The sequence below is a fragment of the Tachypleus tridentatus genome, chromosome 5, assembly GCF_004210375.1.
Source record: "Tachypleus tridentatus isolate NWPU-2018 chromosome 5, ASM421037v1, whole genome shotgun sequence".
Taxonomy (NCBI): domain Eukaryota; kingdom Metazoa; phylum Arthropoda; class Merostomata; order Xiphosura; family Limulidae; genus Tachypleus; species Tachypleus tridentatus.
In genome coordinates, this window is record NC_134829.1 from 36,699,552 (window position 1) to 36,725,232 (window position 25,681).

General features: G+C 38.6%; 1 protein-coding gene across 2 annotated transcripts in view; it reads right to left on the reverse strand.

Annotated features, from left to right (window-relative positions):
* LOC143250948 (T-box transcription factor TBX20-like) overlaps positions 1–25,681 on the reverse strand; it is a 67,013-nt gene that overhangs the window by 19,145 nt on the left and 22,187 nt on the right. The window lies entirely within an intron of this gene.

Here is a 25,681-nt window from a genome sequence, read left to right on the forward strand (position 1 = left end):
TTCGAGTATTATCACTACGTGACGTCCATATTGATGATCTGAACTGTGTAACCTTGGCTCGGTGTTTCATCACCCGAGCTCAAATTAGCATATGAATACTTTCAGCTGCTTCAACGCACGAGCTCATCAATCAGCAACGTGTGTAAGAACTTCAAGGAAAGCTTCGATTTTACAGACAGTTAAATATGTTCAATCTTGACAATACTTCGCCCCTTTAGAAACAATTCAGTTCACTAAGGTTTGGAATTCCAGACATATCATAAATGAGTAAGAGAAACCCAAAACCCTCAAGTATAAGGAAAACAAGCAGTGAGAGCATTTCTCTGTTCTAAAACCATTAATTGCATCGACAAGTTAGACCATGCTTGGTAACATGGTAATATTTTAACAATGAAATTAATATCACATTGTTTAACTACAAATGAGACGAACTAGCATTGTTTTAACAATGCAGTTATTTAGCTATGACGAAAACAAACAGGCAGTATTTTAACAATGCCATGTTATTTAACTACAACGAATATACACAGGCAATATTTTAACAATACAGTTATTATCAAATTATTTAAATAGAGAAAAAATTGGCAATGCTTTAATAATGTACTTAATTATAAATAAAACAAACTGACGATAATTTAATCATGTAGAAACAATAAAAATAATTTTTTCGTACTTAGGCAGTAAATTAATGTATTCAATAGGCATTAAACCGTATAGGAAATACTCGAGTGTAACCAAACCGTACGTAACAAGTTAACACTTTTCTCACTCATTGGTAAGCTGTATGATTTATGACGCTAAAACTGGAGTTCGATCCCTGCGGTGGGCGTAGCTTTGTACATAATAGCAAAACGAAAGAACGAACGAACTGTAAGTCCATCAAAATCAAAGCCCGTGACAACCATTCGATTACATCAGCAAGCACAGAAGTGCTTTAATCTCGTGAGACTATTTCGTGTTTGATTTGAATTTTGCGCAAAGCTGCACGAGGGCCATCTGTGCTAGCTGTCCCTAATTTAGCAGTGTAAGACTAGAGAGAAGGCACCTAAGTCATCACCACCCACTGCCAACTCTGTTACCGAAAATTACTTCGTAAACCTTGAAGCGAAATACCTACATAAAAAATATATTATATGAAAAAGGTAAAACCGTGTTGTTTCTTTTAGTTTCGCTATTGTTTTTTTTTTTAAATTATTTTGCTTGGAGGACGATCCACACCATGGGGTTATCTCAGTCTTTCCAATTAATGTTGGGAAGTTAATAGGCGGAAGACTACGCCAAACTATACCGCGTCCTAAAGCCTATATATGACATAAACACGCAAAGTTTGTGATAAAGGACGCGCGTCTGTATCTCATGATCCTCAGATCGGCCTCCCTTAAACAAATTACGTATGTACATGCGTGCGGCGAACGTGTAAATGACTTCCTGACTGACTCTCGCATCAGATGCTTGTAAAGATTCTTCGCCCAGTCCTTTACCGAAGACATGAATAAAATAATAGGTCGAATTGTAAAAGTATATATATATATATATCACGGTTTCGTTGAAGCGTGTGATAATCTGCAAGTTTACTAGTTGTTGTTTTTTTTTCTGGGGAGGTTGTGTTTTTTCGTATTAAGATAAAAGAATGAAAGAAACTGTCCCAGGTATATGTTCTCACGCAACGACTCCTAATGTTACTAATTCATTTAAAACTCTTTCCCTGTTAATGTTGTACTTACATATGCATGAATGAGTTTGGCCTTATACAACTACATAATGCACACGTTGGTGTACACAGACAATAAGATTAAGTACTCGAGTATTCTAACGGTCAAATAAGTATGGTTTGTATGTGTATATATATATATATATCTATGTTTAATTTAATTTTATGAATGTATTAACTTTTCTGCTACACGTTCAAGATGTGGTTATTACACCTATTCCTTAATAGATTTAACTTGGCATTTAAGGCCCAGCATGGCCAGGTGGGTTAAGGCGTTCGACTCGTAATTTGAGGGTCGCAGGTTCGAATCCCGGTCGCACCAAAACATGCTCGCCCTTTCAGCCGTGGAGGCGTTATAATGTGACTGTCAATCCCACTATTCTATGGTAAAAGAGTAGCCCAAGAGTTGACGGTGAGTGGTGACGACTAGCTGCCTTCCGTCTTGTCTTACACTGCTAAATTAGGGACGGCTAGTTAATATATTCCTTGTGTATCTCTGCGCAAAATTCAAAACAAACAAACACATCTATATTATGTCACTTCATGATGCACAAACAAATGTACTAAGTGGAAGTTTATATTCATCAAGAGATCAAGGGTCAGGGGTTAAACGACAACCTTATTATTTCAGCTACTGGTATACCAAATAAATAACCTTTTCTACTTGAATTCATAGGTGGATGATACGTTTCATCATTTTACATATAAAAAGTAGGATAACATCCGGAATCCTTTACGTGATGATAAAACTTAAGCCAATTAACTCAGCTTATTAAAAAAAACATGGAAATTGTGATATTGCGTGATATCCGTTCTCTAGCTTGTACAAGCTTATAAGGTGCCCAGCTTCTAACAAAAGATTTTGTTCTCTCCGAAACTAATTGTGATTTCAAGGGCTTTACATACTGTGATGTGCTGGCGTTGAACTTATATTCTTTTGTTTGTGGGCTTTTAGAGGTTGTTTAGTTGGGAGATTTATTGCACTATAAGATCTAGTCTGACGTCTGGCACACTTAATAACCCACCCGTACAAACATTCAACAGTGAACCCGCCTGTAACTGCTTAAGTAAGCCCTGACCTGTTTTAGCAAATATTGATGTCATATATTTTTTCTTTCATAGAAAAATAGTTGAAAAAAGTCAAAACCGTTCCTAGAAAATCACTTAGCAAAAATAAAATCCAAAGAACGGATGGCAATATATGACGGTAGTAGCTTTCCGAAGAGGGGTGGCTTTTTCATAAACTAACAGAAAAAAAAGATACATATATATCCAAATAAGAGTTGTAAAAACATCTTTTGATTTCACAATAAAGATTTGTTGTTTATCAGAAACGTTAGCAGGTAAATGACTCTCGTGAAAATTTCCCGCTCCTGAGTCCTTAACCCGTTAATGCCGTGCATGGTAGGATCTGCCTCCCGTGGGTGAATGCGAGTGTACCGCGTACGGATTACAACTATTCGGCGCGCGTTTGGAGCAGCCGTATTTGTCAGTGGATTAAAGTCTATAATCATTATAATACCTGTTGCTGGTTCCTTGAAGCGAGTCGTCATCAGAATGCCTGCTTCTAGTTTCTTATATTACATTATTACAATATTATATTACAATATTAGAATGCTTGCTTCTGGTTTCTTAAGAGTATGTTTATATCGTCTTTAGAATACTTGCTTCTGGTTTCTTAAAATTATGTTTATATCGTCTTTAGAATAGTTGCTTCTGGTTTCTTAAAATTATGTTTATATCGTCTTTAGAATGCTTGCTTCTGGTTTCTTAAGAGTATGTTTATATCGTCTTTAGAATACTTGCTTCTGGTTTCTTAAAATTATGTTTATATCGTCTTTAGAATAGTTGCTTCTGGTTTCTTAAAATTATGTTTATATCGTCTTTAGAATGCTTGCTTCTGGTTTCTTAAAAGTATGTTTATATCGTCTTTAGAATACTTGCTTCTGGTTTCTTAAAATTATGTTTATATCGTCTTTAGAATTCTTGCTTCTGGTTTCTTAAAAGTATGTTTATGTTGTCTTTAGAATACTTGCTTCTGGTTTCTTAAAAGTATGTTTATGTCGTCTTTAGAATACTTGCTTCTGGTTTCTTAAAAGTATGTTTATGTCGTCTTTAGAATACTTGCTTCTGGTTTCTGCAAATACGGGAACCTCACACAGACTTATAATATATGATTCTATTTTGTTACTAACAACATTTAGAATAATTTAGAGGTCCGAAAGTTTTCCCAATCAGCTTTCATAATTTCTTATCCTGTCGAGAACCATCGCCAATTTATTAAAATTCATTTATACGATAAGTATTTTAATTATAACTAAGTTTTACGACAAAGGTTTTTAAGCAGTATATAAGTGTTGACAACTTTAGGAGAAATTTGGGCGTCTATAGAATGGACAAAAATATTTTTTTCCTTTTGTTTTCCTATAAAACGAATAGCGTGTTTTTAAAGCATACCCGTCAGTTTGGCAATCTAACATAGAGCGCTATCTGTCTGTGTTTGCTTTAAAACGGTTACTTCAAAATGAAGAATAATTAGCACATTATATGAATTTTCCTAAGAGCTAAGAATAACTGTTATTTTATCAGCTTTTGATAAACTAATCTTCTAGTAATTTTTAAAGCTTTTATTTCGTAGATTTAACCGTGTTTAAAGATGTAGAACCAATATTTATTTACGCTTTTATCATATTTTTTTATTGCGCGTAACAGTTTAAATGCTTGATAATAAATAATTAATTTGGCGAAATACTAATGTTACTGAGCAAAAGAGGAATGAAAGTTCGCAGAGGAACTTATAACGATTCACACACAGATGAAAAACAATTTAAAAAGATAACTTAATAAGTTTACAGATGGATAAATAACACGGACAAGCAAATAGATCAATAGATTTGTTCATGAAAATTTCATAAATGGAGAAAAGATTTCCTGGGAATATCCAAGGAAACAGGTCTTTACTTTCAAGCGTAACGAAACAAACGAGTAATGACACATTCACCTCTACACTTTTGTAATGAACTTAGTGTATAGAACATTTTTAGCTTATGGGAAGAAGATACTTAGTTTTTACTGCAAGTTAAACTGCTCTGGATCATAACACACGGGCCCGGCATAGTCAGGTGGGTTAAGGCGTTGTATTCGTAATCCGAGGGTTGTGGGCTCGAATCCCGCTCGCAACAAACATGCTCGCCCTTTCAGCCATGCGGGCGTTATAATGAACGGTCAATCCCACTATTCGTTGGTAAAAGAGTAGCCCAAGGTGGTTAAATGTCGGGAGTGGTGATAACTAGCTGCCTTCCCTCTAGTCTTATGTTGCTAAATTAGGGAAGGCTAAGTCAAATAGCCCTCGAGTAGTTTGGTTAGAAATTCAAAAATAACAAATAACATTACACACGATCCAACTACATTATTGATTTAGATTCCCAGACAGTAAACGAAATAAGATTCTATACCCAAATAATTAGTTAGATAGACGAATGAGTAACGGTATATGAACCTTGCTTGAACTCTATATCTAAAGCTAGGCATGAATCACATATATATATGTGTGTATGTATATTTAATAGATGTAATTGTATGGATGTCATGCATGACAAAATATTTCACAATATGGGGGCTGTGCTCTATACTATCAGTACGTATGTAATGTTTAATGTACGTTGTATCTTAATTTGTGACGTGTAACAAAGTAGCGTCGTTATAGCTGGCTGGCAAAACTATGTACATACAGTCTATGCAAGATATACGAGTAAGGAATCTTTGTTTTTCCTGTTAAAACGACCTTCTTAAGTTGGGTGCAACCAACTTACCACAAGTTACGCACTTCACGTATATTCGTGGATTAAATGCTTAGGCCCCATAGAATTCAGATGCAGCTAACCAGAGGTAAGGGAACCAACCAGCAGCACCTTTATAATAAAAGCTTTCTTTGGGTCTATGAACTAAATACTGGGATTTACTGTTACTTTTATAACTCCCCCAGAGCCAAAACTGCGGGGCATGTTCAACGGAAAAATGTATAGAAGTTGAATCTTCCTATCCGCAGCCCGACACAAATCACAACGCCACTCCCAGTTCTAATCTTCGAAAGATATTTTTACTGAAGTATTACAGAAAATTATACTGGTTATAATCAATCATTCAATATCATGCCTAGACAAACACCTCCAACTTCAATGGTAAAATGCAGTTCTTGCAAAGAATTTGAGTAATGTGATAGAGTGAATTTCTCAACCAATCAGGACGCAGAACAAACAACAAATATCGACAACACTGAACAGTGTAGTTGGTGAAAACAGAAAAACAATGTTTCTCACTTATTTCACGATATACCTGTGATATTTGAGGAATTAAAACGTTTATTCCTGCCCTGTTTATTTCTGATATGTTACGCATTTACTAAGAGGTTTAACTGTAACTTCGTATCTATGTACATAGAACAGTGGTGTCTATTGTATATCCAGGTAACTAATTCGAGATTGGTATAGAGGTTTATTGAGTCCACGGGGAGATATATACAAACTTTATTTTTTATCGGCATGGCCAAGCGTGTCAAGGCGTTTGACTCGTAATCCGAGTGTCGCGGGTTCGAATCCCGGTAGCACCAAACATGCTCGCCCTTTCAGCCGTGGGAGTGTTATAATTTTACGGTCAATCCCACTATTCGTCGGTAAAAGAGTAGCCCAAGAGTTGGCGGTGGGTGGTGATGACTAGCTGTCTTCCCTCTAGTCTTACACTGCTAAATTAGGGACGGCTAGCACAGATAGCCCTCGAGTAGCTTTATGCGAAATTCAAAAACAAACAAAAGAAACAAACAATTTTCTACCACTACGCCCTCTCTTAATGGATCATCATGAAATTTGGCATAAAAGTTTGGTGCGTCTATGCAAAGATACATGAAAATTTGCGGTTTCACATTTTTTGTTTTGCAATTTTTGTTTGCTTGTTTGTTTGTTTATGCTTACAAAGAAGGTGGCAACTTTTTTTATCCTAAGATAACGTTTCATCATAACTTCCGACTTGAGAACTGGTACTCCGGCTATTAATGGAACAATATAAAAAATTTTTTCTTTGTTTGTCGTTCTGTAGAAAGCTACACAATAGACTACCTGTGCGGTGCCCATGACGGCCACCAGGGAGTAAGTAAAGACAACGACTACGTGATAATATCTGATATTATTTTACAGACGAAATTTCTCAAAATAGAACTAATGAAAATATAAACAAAGTTGAATGTAATGTTTGAAAAATGAATCTCGATTACTTATAGGTATATCTAAGGGCTTGTAACCCTAAAATACGAGGTTCGGTCTCTTGGGTGAGCATACCGCAGATAGCTGTTGTAGTTTTTTTCGCTTAAGAACAAACACGAATTAAATTTTTGATATTTAGGTGTAGAGTTTGTTTGTTTGGGAATTTCGCACAAAGCTACTCGAGGGCTATCTGTGCTAGCCGTCCCTAATTTAGCAGTGTAAGACCAGAGGGAAGGCAGCTAGTCATCACCACCCACCGCCAACTCTTGGGCTACTCTTTTACCAACGAATAGTGGGATTGACCTTAACATTATACACCCCCACGGCTGGGAGTGCGAGCATGTTTAGCGCGACGCGGGCGCGAACCCGCGACCCTCGGATAACGAGTCGAACGCCTTACGCGCTAGGCCATGCCAGGCCCAACCCCGAAGGATCATCATCAAAATATTCGGGGCTTAACACCTGCTATGAGCACAGTGCAGCTTTGCACGTAAGACTAAAGACAAAAAACAAAATCGCGTGCTGTTGTTTATCCATAAATACAAAAGGCAATGACAGAAGCAGTCCGCACGTCACAGGCAAAAATACATATCAAAATCCAGAAATAACTACGTCTGGAAAAAGAGAAATAAGTCACGTGTACGCAAGTTTCTTCCACAACATATCTCTTCAACCGTCGCATATCTCAGGAGCTCGTGGCATGAAACAGGCACTCATGCTCTTCCATGCTAAGCCGTAATAACCATGTCACCGGATGCAGAGTCTATGAATTTGTTGATCTTACAAGTTCGCATAAAATTCCATAAGACGAAAGGTCAAATGATATTTTTATCTGTCTGATGATTACTATTTGTAAACAAAATAAGATTTTATACCGAAACAAAGTAAAATATTTTGCTTATGGTACTTAAAAAAAAAAAGGTATAATTAATTATAGTTTTGAGAGTGTGTACAAGAAAAAAGTTGAAACTAGTTGTTGACTGAACCTTATCATTAGCATCAACCAGAGACATTATCCTCGGACTTCAAAGACATTTTTTTTTTTTTTTTTGGATACGTAACATTGCTTACATCACAATCTCAAAGATATAAGCCAGAACAAGTCTAGCACACGGTAAGAGTTAAGTGTTATGAATATAAGACTGGTGAAAGGTTATAAGCTCGCCATCTATCAATCTCATTAAGCGATGTTACACGATACATCATTTAAACTGTTGAGACGAGTGACATCGGTGACGACTGATTTGTCAAACGTCCTGTGTTGTGCGTTAAATGACGAACACGACATGACTTTCGTCACTTACGACAGTTTTAAAACATGAAATCGAACCTTTCGATGACAAACCAGACGAAGAAATAAATTATACAAGAAGCTGGGATCTCTCTGGAAAGGGCAGGCGGGTCTTTATGTATTACCTAATTACGAATCAAGATTTAGGGCTACCAAGGTTATATGTACACAAAAGCCTGGAGGTAATATCAGAACATTAACGTAAATCAATACTGGTTGTCACGTACAGCACTACAGATGGTAGTCACAGTCGTTACATAGACCTATAAAGTATCTCTTTAGATTTCTCGAACAGGTCAAAGGTTATCAATCTGTTGGAGTTAGAATATAACAGTTGCGATAAGATCTGAAGTTGTGTAAAATAATTATTATCTTAGATACGACCCTACAGGAAATGATTCATGTGAAAAGCCTTTCGAAAGTCAAACTCCTTAAAGGGGCTTGTTTTGATTGATCCCTATCCTCCATTAGGACCACAAATTCACCCTTCTTGTCACGAGCCAAGAAATAAAACATTTGTTGGTATGAAATAACATTTTAATTGTTTTAGAAAATTGAAACAATCACCTAAACAATAATAGAAAAATGCTCGAAACGTTCGATAGCACAACGTAGAACAAGTGTTTGTTTATTGTTTGTGAATTAAATATGTTTACATTGGGCTCGGTGATAGATAATGTACTAATTATAACGTTTAAGTTTCAGTCATTAAAAACAAATTATCTTACAGGTGTAATAGGAAGTAGGGAAAAAATTCAATAAATTTTAACGATGTTAATTACTAGAATGTTTTTCCCTTATTAATCAGCCTGTCACTAAAATCAGTTTTATTACGTTAACAATCAGAAGAAATCCTAGAAATCGTTAACATCAAGTAAAATTTTATTGTTTTAGTAATTAAATATGCGGACCGTTTGTTTATTTTATCTCGAAAATAGGGCACCTGCGCTGCATCCACTGATTGGATCGAACCCCGAATTCTGTTATTATAAAATATTTAATCTTACCGGTAAACCAAGAGAGACAGTAATGTAGATATTGTTTGGGTAATATATGTAATATAGTATGCTTTTCAGCTGATTTTGTTAAGTATTTACAGCTAATTAATCACAACCATTTCAAAAGGCTGAAACGCTAGCAAGTAAAAATCTTATTTGCACGTTAGGGTTACGGTATACAGCGATGCTTCAAATAAGCTAACTCTGCATCATGTTATGTTATTCTTAAGTTGCATTGATGCAACTCTATTGCAGAATACATACCAACAACATACTCAACACAGAATACATTTTTCTACTAGGTACGAACCCTGTATCATACTGTTTCAGTTCTTACAATTTCTATCTTCTTTTAATCAAATGGAAAGTTTCCGAGCAGAAACACGAAACTTTTTATATTTGTTTGTTCCATAGGTGTCGTTTCATAACTGAAACTGTGCAACAGACGACTGCACGAGTACAGTCAGGTCGCTTTTAAAGATACAAGTCAGTGAATTTCTACAAACTATAAAAACCAGCATCAATAGTTCCAATTACAAAAATTATATACATCAAATTAGCAATTTACCAACAATAAGAGATAGAATAACGGAAATATCACTTAAATATTATCTAAAAGCAGAAAATAGAAACAAACTAACGGCATCACTACACAAATTATCCAGTGCACCAACAAAATACATTTCACCTTACAACATATTTCAAGAATCACAAATTACTCAACAAAGAATGTAAATAAATAAACCCATGTCATTAACATGTATTCCTTTTTTTTTCAGATACCGGGCACACGACAGGCAAAACTTTCGGCGCCTGTCCTGTGAAAGTGGGTTTTCTCGGGGCACTCCCGTTTCCCCCCACAGCAAAACAACTTAGGCATTGGATTTATAGATCCCAGGCAACTTTATTGCCAGACCCTGAATCGCGCCGTTTGATTTGATTTGAATTCTATTCATGTTGACATTTGCTTGACTTCTTCCTTTCGGGACAGGTCTCGGCCTTTCTTTCCGGTGCTGCCTTTGCCTCCACCCAAGACAACATTTAGAAAGACATCCTCCACCCAAAGAGTTAAAAAAATAATAATAATTAATTTAAAAAAAACCAACTTATTCCCAATAACAATTCACGAAAGGGGACGAAGAGGAACCACAACGTTCCTGAACACCCCAGTTGCAGAGAGAACTCATCTGATTTCTCTTTCTCTAAACTAAACTCCTGCCACGTTAGTTTGAGTTTGAGTTTCCAATTACAAAAAAGTCTATTCTGCCAAAAATTATTGAGCAATCGGGTTGCTAGACATGTAAAAGCGTAAAGGTTTGAGAGTAAAGCCTGTTAAGCAAGGAGAACAAAATCACGCACAGTTTTACTGGTGTCTGTTGGTTAGTTTTACTTGACAATGAATGACAAAAAACCTACCTTGAATTTCTACACATTCAGTCAACCTTATAACTTAGCTCATTAAACCATTATAAACTTAATAATTAAAATATTGTAAATTTAATTTTTGCCAGATTTTGTAAGTTTAAAAATTACACTTTTCCACCAGGTGTTGCTCATGCATGTTTTCCTAGTTAAGGCATGCAATACTTATAACCATCGTGAGTGACAGAAACAGGTATCTCACTTACAATCGACAAAGGTTTGTGGTTACAAGTGTGAATATTTCTTTCTGACAACGGGAAACGTGCAAGAACTGGTTGATTATTTGGAATTAAGCACAAAGCTAATCAATGGGCTAACTGTGCTCTAGCCATCACGGGTATCGAAATCCGATTTTAGCGATACGAGTCCGCAGGCATACTTCTGCACCACAAGACCTGGATCAAGATTATTTTAGTTGATGAATCTGTTGAAACTTGAATTAAAATCTGTTACAGGTTAGTGGGAAAAATTACCGACTAAAACATCTCTGCTGCACAGAGTTATGTTAAATTACACTGTTAAATTAAAGACGGATAGCACAGATGACCCTCGTGTAGCTTTGCGCAAAATTCAAAACAAACAAATTTCTCTTCTACCCCAGAAATTAAATGTAATCATTTTTCAAATAGTTTGTAGTGCATGAATCAACACTTTAATCAGTAAAAGAAATTCACATTCCAAGCAACAATGATGAGAGATGTAACTTTAAGTACTGTATATGCTATTAGAAATCAAATATGTTTTCTGCCAAGAATCCATTAACAGCCCATCTGTCACTTTTAAAACAATGTACATAGAAATCTGATATTTGATAACGTAGAGAATTGACTGGCAGCTAACTTAACATCATTCAGAAATCTGGGTCGTAGATTGGTATTTGGCCGAATGTTCACATTGTAATATACAGGGTGTTCGGAAAGTCACTGTGCAGTTTTGTAATCACATATCATTCAGTCTGTTTCAAGCCAGCAACTGATAGCGGTGTTTAGAAACAAAATAAGAAGGATCCAAGCCTGTATTGATGCCAACAGGGGTCACTTTCAACATTGTTTATAATTGTCATTCATATTTACCTCCTGTATTCTGTATTGAAACACGTCTGTTAATAAATATACAAGTGCACAGTGACTTTCCGAACACCCTGTACAACGAATAAAAATATATTGCGTTCTGCTTTATTGAATGTATATAGCGTACTAGTGGGACATAATGAAATGAATAAGGAACACATTACAGCCACTTGAAACATATTCAATCATTATTGTAGTCGTGCGTCTCAACGAGAGGGCGCAGAGGCTGTAAGTGCGTCAACTCCTACCAGTCGTGTAACTGATAATAAACAGATGGCATGGGCTAAAAATTCCTCTGTCAACAAGGTGTAAGCATAACATTAATGTAGGAGAGAGAGGTATTATAGATTGGTAATAAAAAATGTAATCTGTAAAAACTATCCTAACAAATTGTATCAAGTAATTATATTAAAATGTTTTGGAGAAATGAATAATCGTAGTTGTATTGTCTGAAGATTAAATAAGAAAACAATAGTATTATGATATGAGAAGGACAGTTGTAATTTTAACACTAGCATCACCCTTTCCGTAATAAAGAAAAGCTCTCCTCTACACTGTAACCCCAACATTAGTACCACCCTTTCCGTAATGAAGAAAAGCTTTCCTCTACACCGTAACTCCAACATTAGTACCACCCTATCCGTAATGAAGAAAAGCTCTCCTCTACACCGTAACCCCAACATTAGTACCACCCTATCCGTAATGAAGAAAAGCTCTCCTCTACACTGTAACCCCAACATTAGTACCACCCTTTCCGTAATAAAGAAAAGCTTTCCTCTACACTGTAACCCCAACATTAGTACCACTCTTTCCGTAATGAAGAAAAGCTCTCCTCTATACTGTAACCCCAACATTAGTACCACCCTATCCGTAATGAAGAAAAGCTCTCTCTACACTGTAACCCCAACATTAGTACCACCCTTTCCGTAATGAAGAAAAGCTCTCCTCTACACTGTAACCCCAACATTAGTACCACCCTATCCGTAATGAAGAAAAGCTCTCCTCTACACTGTAACCCCAACATTAGTACCACCCTTTCCGCAATGAAGAAAAGCTTTCCTCTACACTGTAACCCCAACATTAGTACCACCCTATCCGTAATGAAGAAAAGCTCTCCTCTACACCGTAACCCCAACATTAGTACCACCCTTTCCGTAATGAAGAAAAGATTTCTCTGCACTGTAACCCCAACATTAGTACCACCCTTTCCGTAATGAAGAAAAACTCTCCTCTACACTGTAACCCCAACATTAGTACCACCCTATCCGTAATGAAGAAAAGCTCTCCTCTACACCGTAACCCCAACATTAGTACCACCCTATCCGTAATGAAGAAAAGCTCTCCTCTACACCGTAACCCCAACATTAGTACCACCCTTTCCGTAATAAAGAAAAGCTCTCCTCTACACTGTAACCCCAACATTAGTACCACCCTATCCATAATGAAGAAAAGCTCTCCTCTACACTGTAACCCCAACATTAGTACCACCCTTTTCGTAATGAAGAAAAGCTCTCCTCTACACCGTAACCCCAACATTAGTACCACCCTATCCATAATGAAGAAAAGCTCTCCTCTACACTCTAACCCCAACATTAGTACCACCCTATCCGTAATGAAGAAAAGCTCTCCTCTACACCGTAACCCCAACATTAGTACCACCCTATCCATAATGAAGAAAAGCTCTCCTCTACACTCTAACCCCAACATTAGTACCACCCTTTTCGTAATGAAGAAAAGCTCTCCTCTACACTGTAACCCCAACATTAGTACCACCCTTTCCGTAATGAAGAAAAGCTCTCCTCTACACTGTAACCCCAACATTAGTACCACCCTATCCGTAATGAAGAAAAGCTCTCCTCTACACTGTAACCCCAACATTAGTACCACCCTTTCCGTAATAAAGAAAAGCTCTCCTCTACACTGTAACCCCAACATTATTACCACCCTATCCGTAATGAAGAAAAGCTCTCCTCTACACTGTAACCCCAACATTTGTACCACCCTTTCCGTAATGAAGAAAAGCTCTCCTCTACACTGTAACCCCAACATTAGTACCACCCTTTCCGTAATAAAGAAAAGCTTTACTCTATACCGTAACCCCAATATTAGTACCACCCTTTCCGTAATGAAGAAAAGCTCTCCTCTACACTGTAACCCCAACATTAGTACCACCCTTTCCGTAATAAAGAAAAGCTCTCCTCTACACTGAAACCCCAACATTAGTACCACCCTTTCCGTAATGAAGAAAAGCTCTCCTCTACACTGTAACCCCAACATTTGTACCACCCTTTCCGTAATGAAGAAAAGCTCTCCTCTACACCGTAACCCCAACATTAGTACCACCCTTTCCGTAATGAAGAAAAGCTCTCCTCTACACTGTAACCTCAACATTAGTACCACCCTATCCGTAATGAAGAAAAGCTCTCCTCTACACTGTAACCCGAACATTAGTACCACTCTTTCCGTAATAAAGAAAAGCTCTCCTCTACACTGTAACCCCAACATTTGTACCACCCTTTCCGTAATGAAGAAAAGCTCTCCTCTACACTGTAACCCCAACATTAGTACCACCTTTCCGTAATGAAGAAAAGCTCTCCTCTATACTGTAACCCCAACATTAGTACCACCCTTTCCGTAATAAAGAAAAGCTTTCCTCTACACTGTAATCCCAACATTAGTACCACCCTTTCCGTAATGAAGAAAAGCTCTCCTCTACACTGTAACCCCAACATTAGTACCACTCTTTCCGTAATAAAGAAAAGCTCTCCTCTACACTGTAACCCCAACATTAGTACCACCCTTTCCGTAATGAAGAAAAGCTCTCCTCTACACTGTAACCCCAACATTAGTACCACCCTTTCCGTAATGAAGAAAAGCTTTCCTCTACACCGTAACTCCAACATTAGTACCACCCTATCCGTAATGAAGAAAAGCTCTCCTCTACACCGTAACCCCAACATTAGTACCACCCTATCCGTAATGAAGAAAAGCTCTCCTCTACACTGTAACCCCAACATTAGTACCACCCTTTCCGTAATAAAGAAAAGCTTTCCCTCTACACTGTAACCCCAACATTAGTACCACTCTTTCCGTAATGAAGAAAAGCTCTCCTCTATACTGTAACCCCAACATTAGTACCACCCTATCCGTAATGAAGAAAAGCTCTCTCTACACTGTAACCCCAACATTAGTACCACCCTTTCCGTAATGAAGAAAAGCTCTCCTCTACACTGTAACCCCAACATTAGTACCACCCTATCCGTAATGAAGAAAAGCTCTCCTCTACACTGTAACCCCAACATTAGTACCACCCTTTCCGCAATGAAGAAAAGCTTTCCTCTACACTGTAACCCCAACATTAGTACCACCCTATCCGTAATGAAGAAAAGCTCTCCTCTACACCGTAACCCCAACATTAGTACCACCCTTTCCGTAATGAAGAAAAGATTTCCTCTACACTGTAACCCCAACATTAGTACCACCCTTTCCGTAATGAAGAAAACTCTCCTCTACACTGTAACCCCAACATTAGTACCACCCTATCCGTAATGAAGAAAAGCTCTCCTCTACACCGTAACCCCAACATTAGTACCACCCTATCCGTAATGAAGAAAAGCTCTCCTCTACACCGTAACCCCAACATTAGTACCACCCTTTCCGTAATAAAGAAAAGCTCTCCTCTACACTGTAACCCCAACATTAGTACCACCCTATCCATAATGAAGAAAAGCTCTCCTCTACACTGTAACCCCAACATTAGTACCACCCTTTCGTAATGAAGAAAAGCTCTCCTCTACACCGTAACCCCAACATTAGTACCACCCTATCCATAATGAAGAAAAGCTCTCCTCTACACTGTAACCCCAACATTAGTACCACCCTTTCCGTAATGAAGAAAAGCTCTCCTCTACACTGTAACCCCAGCATTAGTACCACTCTTTCCGTAATAAAGAAAAGCTCTCCTCTACACTGTAACCCCAACATTAGTACCACCCTTTCCGTAATGAAGAAAAGCTCTCCTCTACACTGTAACCCCAACATTAGTACCACCCTTTCCGTAATGAAGAAAAGCTTTCCTCTACACCGTAACTCCAACATTAGTACCACCCTATCCGTAATGAAGAAAAGCTCTCCTCTACACCGTAACCCCAACATTAGTACCACCCTATCCGTAATGAAGAAAAGCTCTCCTCTACACTGTAACCCCAACATTAGTACCACCCTTTCCGTAATAAAGAAAAGCTTTCCTCTACACTGTAACCCCAACATTAGTACCACTCTTTCCGTAATGAAGAAAAGCTCTCCTCTATACTGTAATCCCAACATTAGTACCACCCCATCCGTAATGAAGAAAAGCTCTTCTACACTGTAACCCCAACATTAGTACCACCCTTCCGTAATGAAGAAAAGCTCTCCTCTACACTGTAACCCCAACATTAGTACCACCCTATCCGTAATGAAGAAAAGCTCTCCTCTACACTGTAACCCCAACATTAGTACCACCCTTTCCGCAATGAAGAAAAGCTTTCCTCTACACTGTAACCCCAACATTAGTACCACCCCATCCGTAATGAAGAAAAGCTCTCCTCTACACTGTAACCCCAACATTAGTACCACCCTTCCGTAATAAAGAAAAGCTTTCCTCTACACTGTAACCCCAACATTAGTACCACTCTTTCCGTAATGAAGAAAAGCTCTCCTCTCTATACTGTAACCCCAACATTAGTACCACCCTATCCGTAATGAAGAAAAGCTCTCTTCTACACTGTAACCCCAACATTAGTACCACCCTTTCCGTAATGAAGAAAAGCTCTCCTCTACACTGTAACCCCAACATTAGTACCACCCCTATCCGTAATGAAGAAAAGCTCTCCTCTACACTGTAACCCCAACATTAGTACCCACCCTTTCCGCAATGAAGAAAAGCTTTCCTCTACACTGTAACCCCAACATTAGTACCACCCTATCCGTAATGAAGAAAAGCTCTCCTCTACACCGTAACCCCAACATTAGTACCACCCTTCCGTAATGAAGAAAAGATTTCCTCTACACTGTAACCCCAACATTAGTACCCACCTTTCCGTAATGAAGAAAAACTCTCCTCTACACTGTAACCCCAACATTAGTACCACCCTATCCGTAATGAAGAAAGCTCTCCTCTACACCGTAACCCCAACATTAGTACCACCCTATCCGTAATGAAGAAAAGCTCTCCTCTACACCGTAACCCCAACATTAGTACCACCCTTTCCGTAATAAAGAAAAGCTCTCCTCTACACTGTAACCCCAACATTAGTACCACCCTATCCATAATGAAGAAAAGCTCTCCTCTACACTGTAACCCCAACATTAGTACCACCCTTTTCGTAATGAAGAAAAGCTCTCCTCTACACCGTAACCCCAACATTAGTACCACCCTATCCATAATGAAGAAAAGCTCTCCTCTACACTCTAACCCCAACATTAGTACCACCCTATCCGTAATGAAGAAAAGCTCTCCTCTACACCGTAACCCCAACATTAGTACCACCCTATCCATAATGAAGAAAAGCTCTCCTCTACACTCTAACCCCAACATTAGTACCACCCTTTTCGTAATGAAGAAAAGCTCTCCTCTACACTGTAACCCCAACATTAGTACCACCCTTTCCGTAATGAAGAAAAGCTCTCCTCTACACTGTAACCCCAACATTAGTACCACCCTTTCCGTAATGAAGAAAAGCTCTCCTCTACACTGTAACCTCAACATTAGTACCACCCTATCCGTAATGAAGAAAAGCTCTCCTCTACACTGTAACCCCAACATTAGTACCACCCTTCCGTAATAAAGAAAAGCTCTCCTCTACACTGTAACCCCAACATTATTACCACCCTATCCGTAATGAAGAAAAGCTCTCCTCTACACTGTAACCCCAACATTTGTACCCACCCTTTCCGTAATGAAGAAAGCTCTCCTCTACACTGTAACCCCAACATTAGTACCATCCTTTCCGTAATAAAGAAAAGCTTTCCTCTATACCGTAACCCCAATATTAGTACCACCCTTTCCGTAATGAAGAAAAGCTCTCCTCTACACTGTAACCCCAACATTAGTACCACCCTTTCCGTAATAAAGAAAAGCTCTCCTCTACACTGTAACCCCAACATTAGTACCACCCTTTCCGTAATGAAGAAAAGCTCTCCTCTACACTGTAACCCCAACATTTGTACCACCCTTTCCGTAATGAAGAAAAGCTCTCCTCTACACCGTAACCCCAACATTAGTACCACCCTTTCCGTAATGAAGAAAAGCTCTCCTCTACACTGTAACCTCAACATTAGTACCACCCTATCCGTAATGAAGAAAAGCTCTCCTCTACACTGTAACCCGAACATTAGTACCACCTTTCCGTAATAAAGAAAAGCTCTCCTCTACACTGTAACCCCAACATTTGTACCACCCTTTCCGTAATGAAGAAAGCTCTCCTCTACACTGTAACCCCAACATTAGTACCACCTTTCCGTAATGAAGAAAAGCTCTCCTCTATACTGTAACCCCAACATTAGTACCACCCTTTCCGTAATAAAGAAAAGCTCTCCTCTACACTGTAACCCCAACATTAGTACCACCCTTTCCGTAATGAAGAAAAGCTCTCCTCTACACTGTAACCCCAACATTAGTACCACTCTTTCCGTAATAAAGAAAAGCTCTCCTCTACACTGTAACCCCAACATTAGTACCACCCTTTCCGTAATGAAGAAAAGCTCTCCTCTACACTGTAACCCCAACATTAGTACCACTCTTTCCGTAATAAAGAAAAGCTCTCCTCTACACTGTAACCCCAACATTAGTACCACCCTTTCCGTAATGAAGAAAAGCTCTCCTCTACACTGTAACCCCAACATTAGTACCACCCTTTCCGTAATGAAGAAAAGCTTTCCTCTACACCGTAACTCCAACATTAGTACCACCCTATCCGTAATGAAGAAAAGCTCTCCTCTACACCGTAACCCCAACATTAGTACCACCCTATCCGTAATGAAGAAAAGCTCTCCTCTACACTGTAACCCCAACATTAGTACCACCCTTTCCGTAATAAAGAAAAGCTTTCCTCTACACTGTAACCCCAACATTAGTACCACTCTTTCCGTAATGAAGAAAAGCTCTCCTCTATACTGTAACCCCAACATTAGTACCACCCTATCCGTAATGAAGAAAAGCTCTCTTCTACACTGTAACCCCAACATTAGTACCACCCTTTCCGTAATGAAGAAAAGCTCTCCTCTACACTGTAACCCCAACATTAGTACCACCCTATCCGTAATGAAGAAAAGCTCTCCTCTACACTGTAACCCCAACATTAGTACCACCCTTTCCGCAATGAAGAAAAGCTTTCCTCTACACTGTAACCCCAACATTAGTACCACCCTATCCGTAATGAAGAAAAGCTCTCCTCTACACCGTAACCCCAACATTAGTACCACCCTTTCCGTAATGAAGAAAAGATTTCCTCTACACTGTAACCCCAACATTAGTACCACCCTTTCCGTAATGAAGAAAAACTCTCCTCTACACTGTAACCCCAACATTAGTACCACCCTATCCGTAATGAAGAAAAGCTCTCCTCTACACCGTAACCCCAACATTAGTACCACCCTATCCGTAATGAAGAAAAGCTCTCCTCTACACCGTAACCCCAACATTAGTACCACCCTTTCCGTAATAAAGAAAAGCTCTCCTCTACACTGTAACCCCAACATTAGTACCACCCTATCCATAATGAAGAAAAGCTCTCCTCTACACTGTAACCCCAACATTAGTACCACCCTTTCGTAATGAAGAAAAGCTCTCCTCTACACCGTAACCCCAACATTAGTACCACCCTATCCATAATGAAGAAAAAGCTCTCCTCTACACTGTAACCCCAACATTAGTACCACCCTTTCCGTAATGAAGAAAAGCTCTCCTCTACACTGTAACCCCAGCATTAGTACCACTCTTTCCGTAATAAAGAAAAGCTCTCCTCTACACTGTAACCCCAACATAAGTACCACCCTTTCCGTAATGAAGAAAAGCTCTCCTCTACACTGTAACCCCAACATTAGTACCACCCTTTCCGTAATGAAGAAAAGCTTTCCCTCTACACCGTAACTCCAACATTAGTACCACCCTATCCGTAATGAAGAAAAGCTCTCCTCTACACCGTAACCCCAACATTAGTACCACCCTATCCGTAATGAAGAAAAGCTCTCCTCTACACTGTAACCCCAACATTAGTACCACCCTTTCCGTAATAAAGAAAAGCTTTCCTCTACACTGTAACCCCAACATTAGTACCACTCTTTCCGTAATGAAGAAAAGCTCTCCTCTATACTGTAACCCCAACATTAGTACCACCCTATCCGTAATGAAGAAAAGCTCTCTTCTACACTGTAACCCCAACATTAGTACCACCCTTCCGTAATGAAGAAAAGCTCTCCTCTACACTGTAACTCCAACATTAGTACCACCCTATCCGTAATGAAGAAAAGCTCTCCTCTACACTGTAACCCCAACATTAGTACCACCCTTTCCGCAATGAAGAAAAGCTTTCCTCTACACTGTAACCCCAACATTAGTACCACCCTATCCGTAATGAAGAAAAGCTCTCCTCTACACCGTAACCCCAACATTAGTACCACCCTTTCCGTAATGAAGAAAAGATTTCTACACTGTAACCCCAACATTAGTACCACCCTTTCCGTAATGAAGAAAACTCTCCTCTACACTGTAACCCCAACATTAGTACCACCCTATCCGTAATGAAGAAAAGGTCTCCTCTACACCGTAACCCCAACATTAGTACCACCCTATCCGTAATGAAGAAAAGCTCTCCTCTACACTGTAACCCCAACATTAGTACCACCCTTTCCGTAATAAAGAAAAGCTCTCCTCTACACTGTAACCCCAACATTAGTACCACCCTATCCATAATGAAGAAAAGCTCTCCTCTACACTGTAACCCCAACATTAGTACCACCCTTTTCGTAATGAAGAAAAGCTCTCCTCTACACCGTAACCCCAACATTAGTACCACCCTATCCATAATGAAGAAAAGCTCTCCTCTACACTCTAACCCCAACATTAGTACCACCCTATCCGTAATGAAGAAAAGCTCTCCTCTACACCGTAACCCCAACATTAGTACCACCCTATCCATAATGAAGAAAAGCTCTTTTCTACACTCTAACCCCAACATTAGTACCACCCTTTCGTAATGAAGAAAAGCTCTCCTCTACACTGTAACCCCAACATTAGTACCACCCTTTCCGTAATGAAGAAAAGCTCTCCTCTACACTGTAACCCCAACATTAGTACCACCCTATCCGTAATGAAGAAAAGCTCTCCTCTACACTGTAACCCCAACATTAGTACCACCCTTTCCGTAATAAAGAAAAGCTCTCCTCTACACTGTAACCCGAACATTAGTACCACTCTTTCCGTAATAAAGAAAAGCTCTCCTCTACACTGTAACCCCAACATTTGTACCACCCTTTCCGTAATGAAGAAAAGCTCTCCTCTACACTGTAACCCCAACATTAGTACCACCTTTCCGTAATGAAGAAAAGCTCTCCTCTATACTGTAACCCCAACATTAGTACCACCCTTTCCGTAATAAAGAAAAGCTCTCCTCTACACTGTAACCCCAACATTAGTACCACCCTTTCCGTAATGAAGAAAAGCTCTCCTCTACACTGTAACCCCAACATTAGTACCACTCTTTCCGTAATAAAGAAAAGCTCTCCTCTACACTGTAACCCCAACATTTGTACCACCCTTTCCGTAATGAAGAAAAGCTCTCCTCTACACCGTAGCCCCAACATTAGTACCACCCTTTCCGTAATGAAGAAAAGCTCTCCTCTACACTGTAACCCCAACATTAGTACCACCTTTCCGTAATGAAGAAAAGCTCTCCTCTATACTGTAACCCCAACATTAGTACCACCCTTTCCGTAATACAAGAAAGTTCTCTCTCCATTGCTCCTTGGAATGACCTGATGGTTAGGGTATTTGATTCACAGTTTACAGGTCATGGGTGTGAAGTTCCTTACCAAACTCTTGGGCTACTCTTTTACCAAAGAATAATGGGATTGATCGTCACATAATAACACCCCCACGGTTTAAAGGGCGAGAATATTTAGCGTGACGGGAATTCGAACCCACTATTCTCAGATAACTCTCCATGATGAGCAACGTACAAGTTTCTTCTAGACGATTATTTCAATTTTTTTCCTAACAATCCCTTACATATCACGAAAAACCTACCATCTCTTAACAGTTATAGCTCCGTGGAATAAGACATCAGAAAGTATTTGTGTATTTACTAATTACAAACGTAAATACCTTTTACATAGCGCAGATAGCCCTCGAGTAGCTTTGGGCGAAATTCAAAATAACAAATAACCTTTTACATTTTTAAGATCTCAGAAGATCGTGAGTGAATACAAAAAAGTATATCTTAATTTCTTTTCTCTTGAAACCTAACGTTCAAATGTGGAAACTAAATTCACGTGGTTAAGTAATTATTTTTGCGACACGTAGTAAGAAGGTCGTGAGGGTTGACAAGTTTGTTTGATACTTATCAACATTGGCCAGGTGGAAAGCTCACGGTGTTATAAGGCATTTGGCGCACCTGAAAATATTCTGCAAGTCGTAAATGACACAGCTTGTAATGGCACAAGTACCATCTGCTAGTTGTGCTACAATATACCTGATGTTGTGGTGGGCATTGTATGTATGACTAGAAATATCTTCATGTGTTTGACGTTGGTCCATTTCCATGTGAAATTACACATAATTTGTCTGAATGAAATGATACTGTTTGAAAAGCTACAGAAAGAAATATTCTAGAGATTTATTCACATGTATATTGAACGTGCAAGTATATGTATAGTACAGGTAGAGAACAGTAATGAATTTAATTACCTTGTCATAAGCTACTTTTTGTTTTTCTACCACAGAAGAGAAAAAATAATAATAGTTTACTGGACTTAAACACGGAAAATTTGAAACCCAATGAAGAAGTTTCTTCTACTTCCTCATTATCAGTGATTGGATGCATTTTCAAATAAATTGCGAATTCGGAAACCCAGTGAGAGAAAACTCCATGTTGTTTGAGATAATCGAATGCTTCTATACTTCCGAGTAATAATGTAGTGATGTTTTACCTCTGTGTAGTATCCGTTTTAATTACCTGTACTAGTATCGCCACCTACTAGAACAATTTTATAACTGAAGACACTTTAACAATTATATATGGCTGCAATTGATAAAATGTGTAATTACAATGGAATGGGTAAAATAGTTCTGAGCGAAATTATTTTGGGTGTGTTTCGTCCATGGGAGGAAAACAGGGGTAACGTACGTCTGTACGAATATACATGAACCTTAAATATAACAATCTTTCAATTATTAAAGATAAATGAGACTCTTTTTCTTGTTTAGGCTGTACGGTTTTTCTTTTTAATTTCACGCAAAGCTACACGAGGGCTATCTGTGTTAGCCATCCCTAATTTCGCAGTGTAAGGCTAGAGGGAAGGCAGTTAGTTATTACCACCCACCGCCAACTCTTGGGCTACTCTTTTACTAACGAATAGTGGGATTAACCGTCACATTATAGCGCCCCCACGGCTGAAAGGGCGAGCATGTTTGGTGCGACAGGGATGCGAATCCCCAACCCTCGGATTAGAAGTCGAACGCCTTAACCCACCTAGCCATGCCGGGCCAGGCTGTACGGAGTAATTTCTATATCTACGTACTAGAAAGGTAGATATTGGTTTGCTTATCATATAAGTGTATTAAGCTTTTGTTTTACAGCAAAGCCACAATAAGCGAGCTATCTGCTGTGTCCACCGCGGGAAATCGCAACCCGGATTCAAACGTTGCAAGTCCGTAGACTTACCGTTGTTCTACAGGAGAGCATGAATCTTTTATATGTGTCAAAAAGAGAGTAGCACAATCAACATTGATGTACACTTTGAAAACTGTAAAAACATTCCTAAAAATCAGACTTCATTCAGTAACAACAAAAACCCTGTGAGGAGTTGATATTAGAAAAGTCCCTCGGTGGGACAGCGGTATGTTTTCCGACTTGCAATGCTAACATCAAAGGTTCGATACCCTTTTATGTACACAGAAGATAGCCTGATGTGGCTTTGCTATAAGAACCTTTTTTCCCACAGATATATTAGAAAAATAAAACTCATTTCACTCCTTTTCAGTTTTAATGCTATAAAACAAAGTGAAATGGGACACCCACTTGTTGAGAAATTTATATGCAAAAACGGCTCGTTTGGGTTGAGAAAATATTTTACATAGAAGAGCGAACAGCGTTTCGAACTTCTTCGGTCATCGATGACCGAAGACAAAAACGAGTCGTTTTTGCATATAAATGAAATGGGACACATTCTTCGTCTCATTAATGGAATGTTCAATATAGTGTTTGCCTAATTAGTTGAATAGCTATAGATCAGCTGAGAAATAACAAAAATTGCTCACAGAAGTTAAGGAATTTCTGTATTCTATTTACTACAAAGCACAATTAATGTTATTAATAGCGCCATTGGTATCACTGAGTATATTTTAAACAAAATGTCCGGTGATTATTAATGTGAGTTGAAAATTTTTTTTTTTTTTCATTCAGGGATCAAGCCCGCAAATACCCATTTGACACTACAGACTTTGTAGCCTAAAAGATGCTCAGAAGACACTTCAGGCACTATTGCAAGTTGTAAATACATTTGGACAAGCTTGAAATGAACGAATCAAGGAGGTGTTTTGGAAAACTAACTCACTTCCAGTACATCATCACTTTCCAGACACGGTTTACCTGCTTCCAAGTTTCTTCTAGAACGTATCTTAGAAGTTACTTCCATGTTAAGTCTGGTGAGCGTGAGAAACATTTATTCGCTCCATATCCTGTCCTACAAGAAAAGTTTTAAACTTTGCGGGTGTGGAGAGGGCGGTCTGTCTCTGTGTTGTCATTCACTAGAGAAAGGTATGTCCAACTAATTGTACTTGCATGTAGTGACATCAGTACTTGCAAAACTGTTTCCTTATATTGCAGTTTGTCACCACTATCATCTGCACATTTTTATTGAGCAAAATTCGGGTTAGATGTAATTTCGGGAACTCTCAAACTGTTTGCACTTCCCTAATATGGCTGCTATGGAAATTTATAACTCATCTGAGAGCAGGACATTCATCAACATATCATTTGACCAATTCACGTGTTTTCGACGCTACTGAAGACGTACCAATGAGATATAGAAATCATGTCATTGATCGTTTCGCATAAAGGCTAACACTTATGAAACATATTTATGATTATTTGCACCCTGATTCACAATCTTCTGACTGCTTTTAAATGTTGATTCGTTTAGAAGCTAAGATACATCAGTTGCTTCGAGTCTTTACTGTCACGTAGCAGTAGCTTTTTGGGATTGTAGACAAAGGTCTGCTTTGCTTGGGTCACTAGTCAACTGTATTGGTGGTCTGAAAATCAGACCACATTCTGCTACTAACACTTCGTGGTACTTGTAGTGTTTGACCACTTTCTAACTATCCTATAATTTTCAAACCTCATGGCTCGGCATGGACAGGCGGTCAGGTTGCATGTGAATAAGCTAACTTTGCAAAGTCGTAAGGGTTAAAGAAAGTATTTATGTGTATATTTTATACAAAGGCTATAAAGAAATGTTCATGGAACATAAAGGGATAAAAATCCGAAAGTTGTTAGATTTAAAATATTTATTGGATTATAATGTAAATATACAAAATGAAATTATTTTAAACATAAAAAGTCAAAAAGAAATAGTACACTGTTATTTATGGCATGTGTACTGATGAAAACAAATAGGCATTGGTAGAAAGAGGGGCTGGAGCAGCAGGTAGCCCAATCCTATTGATTTATATA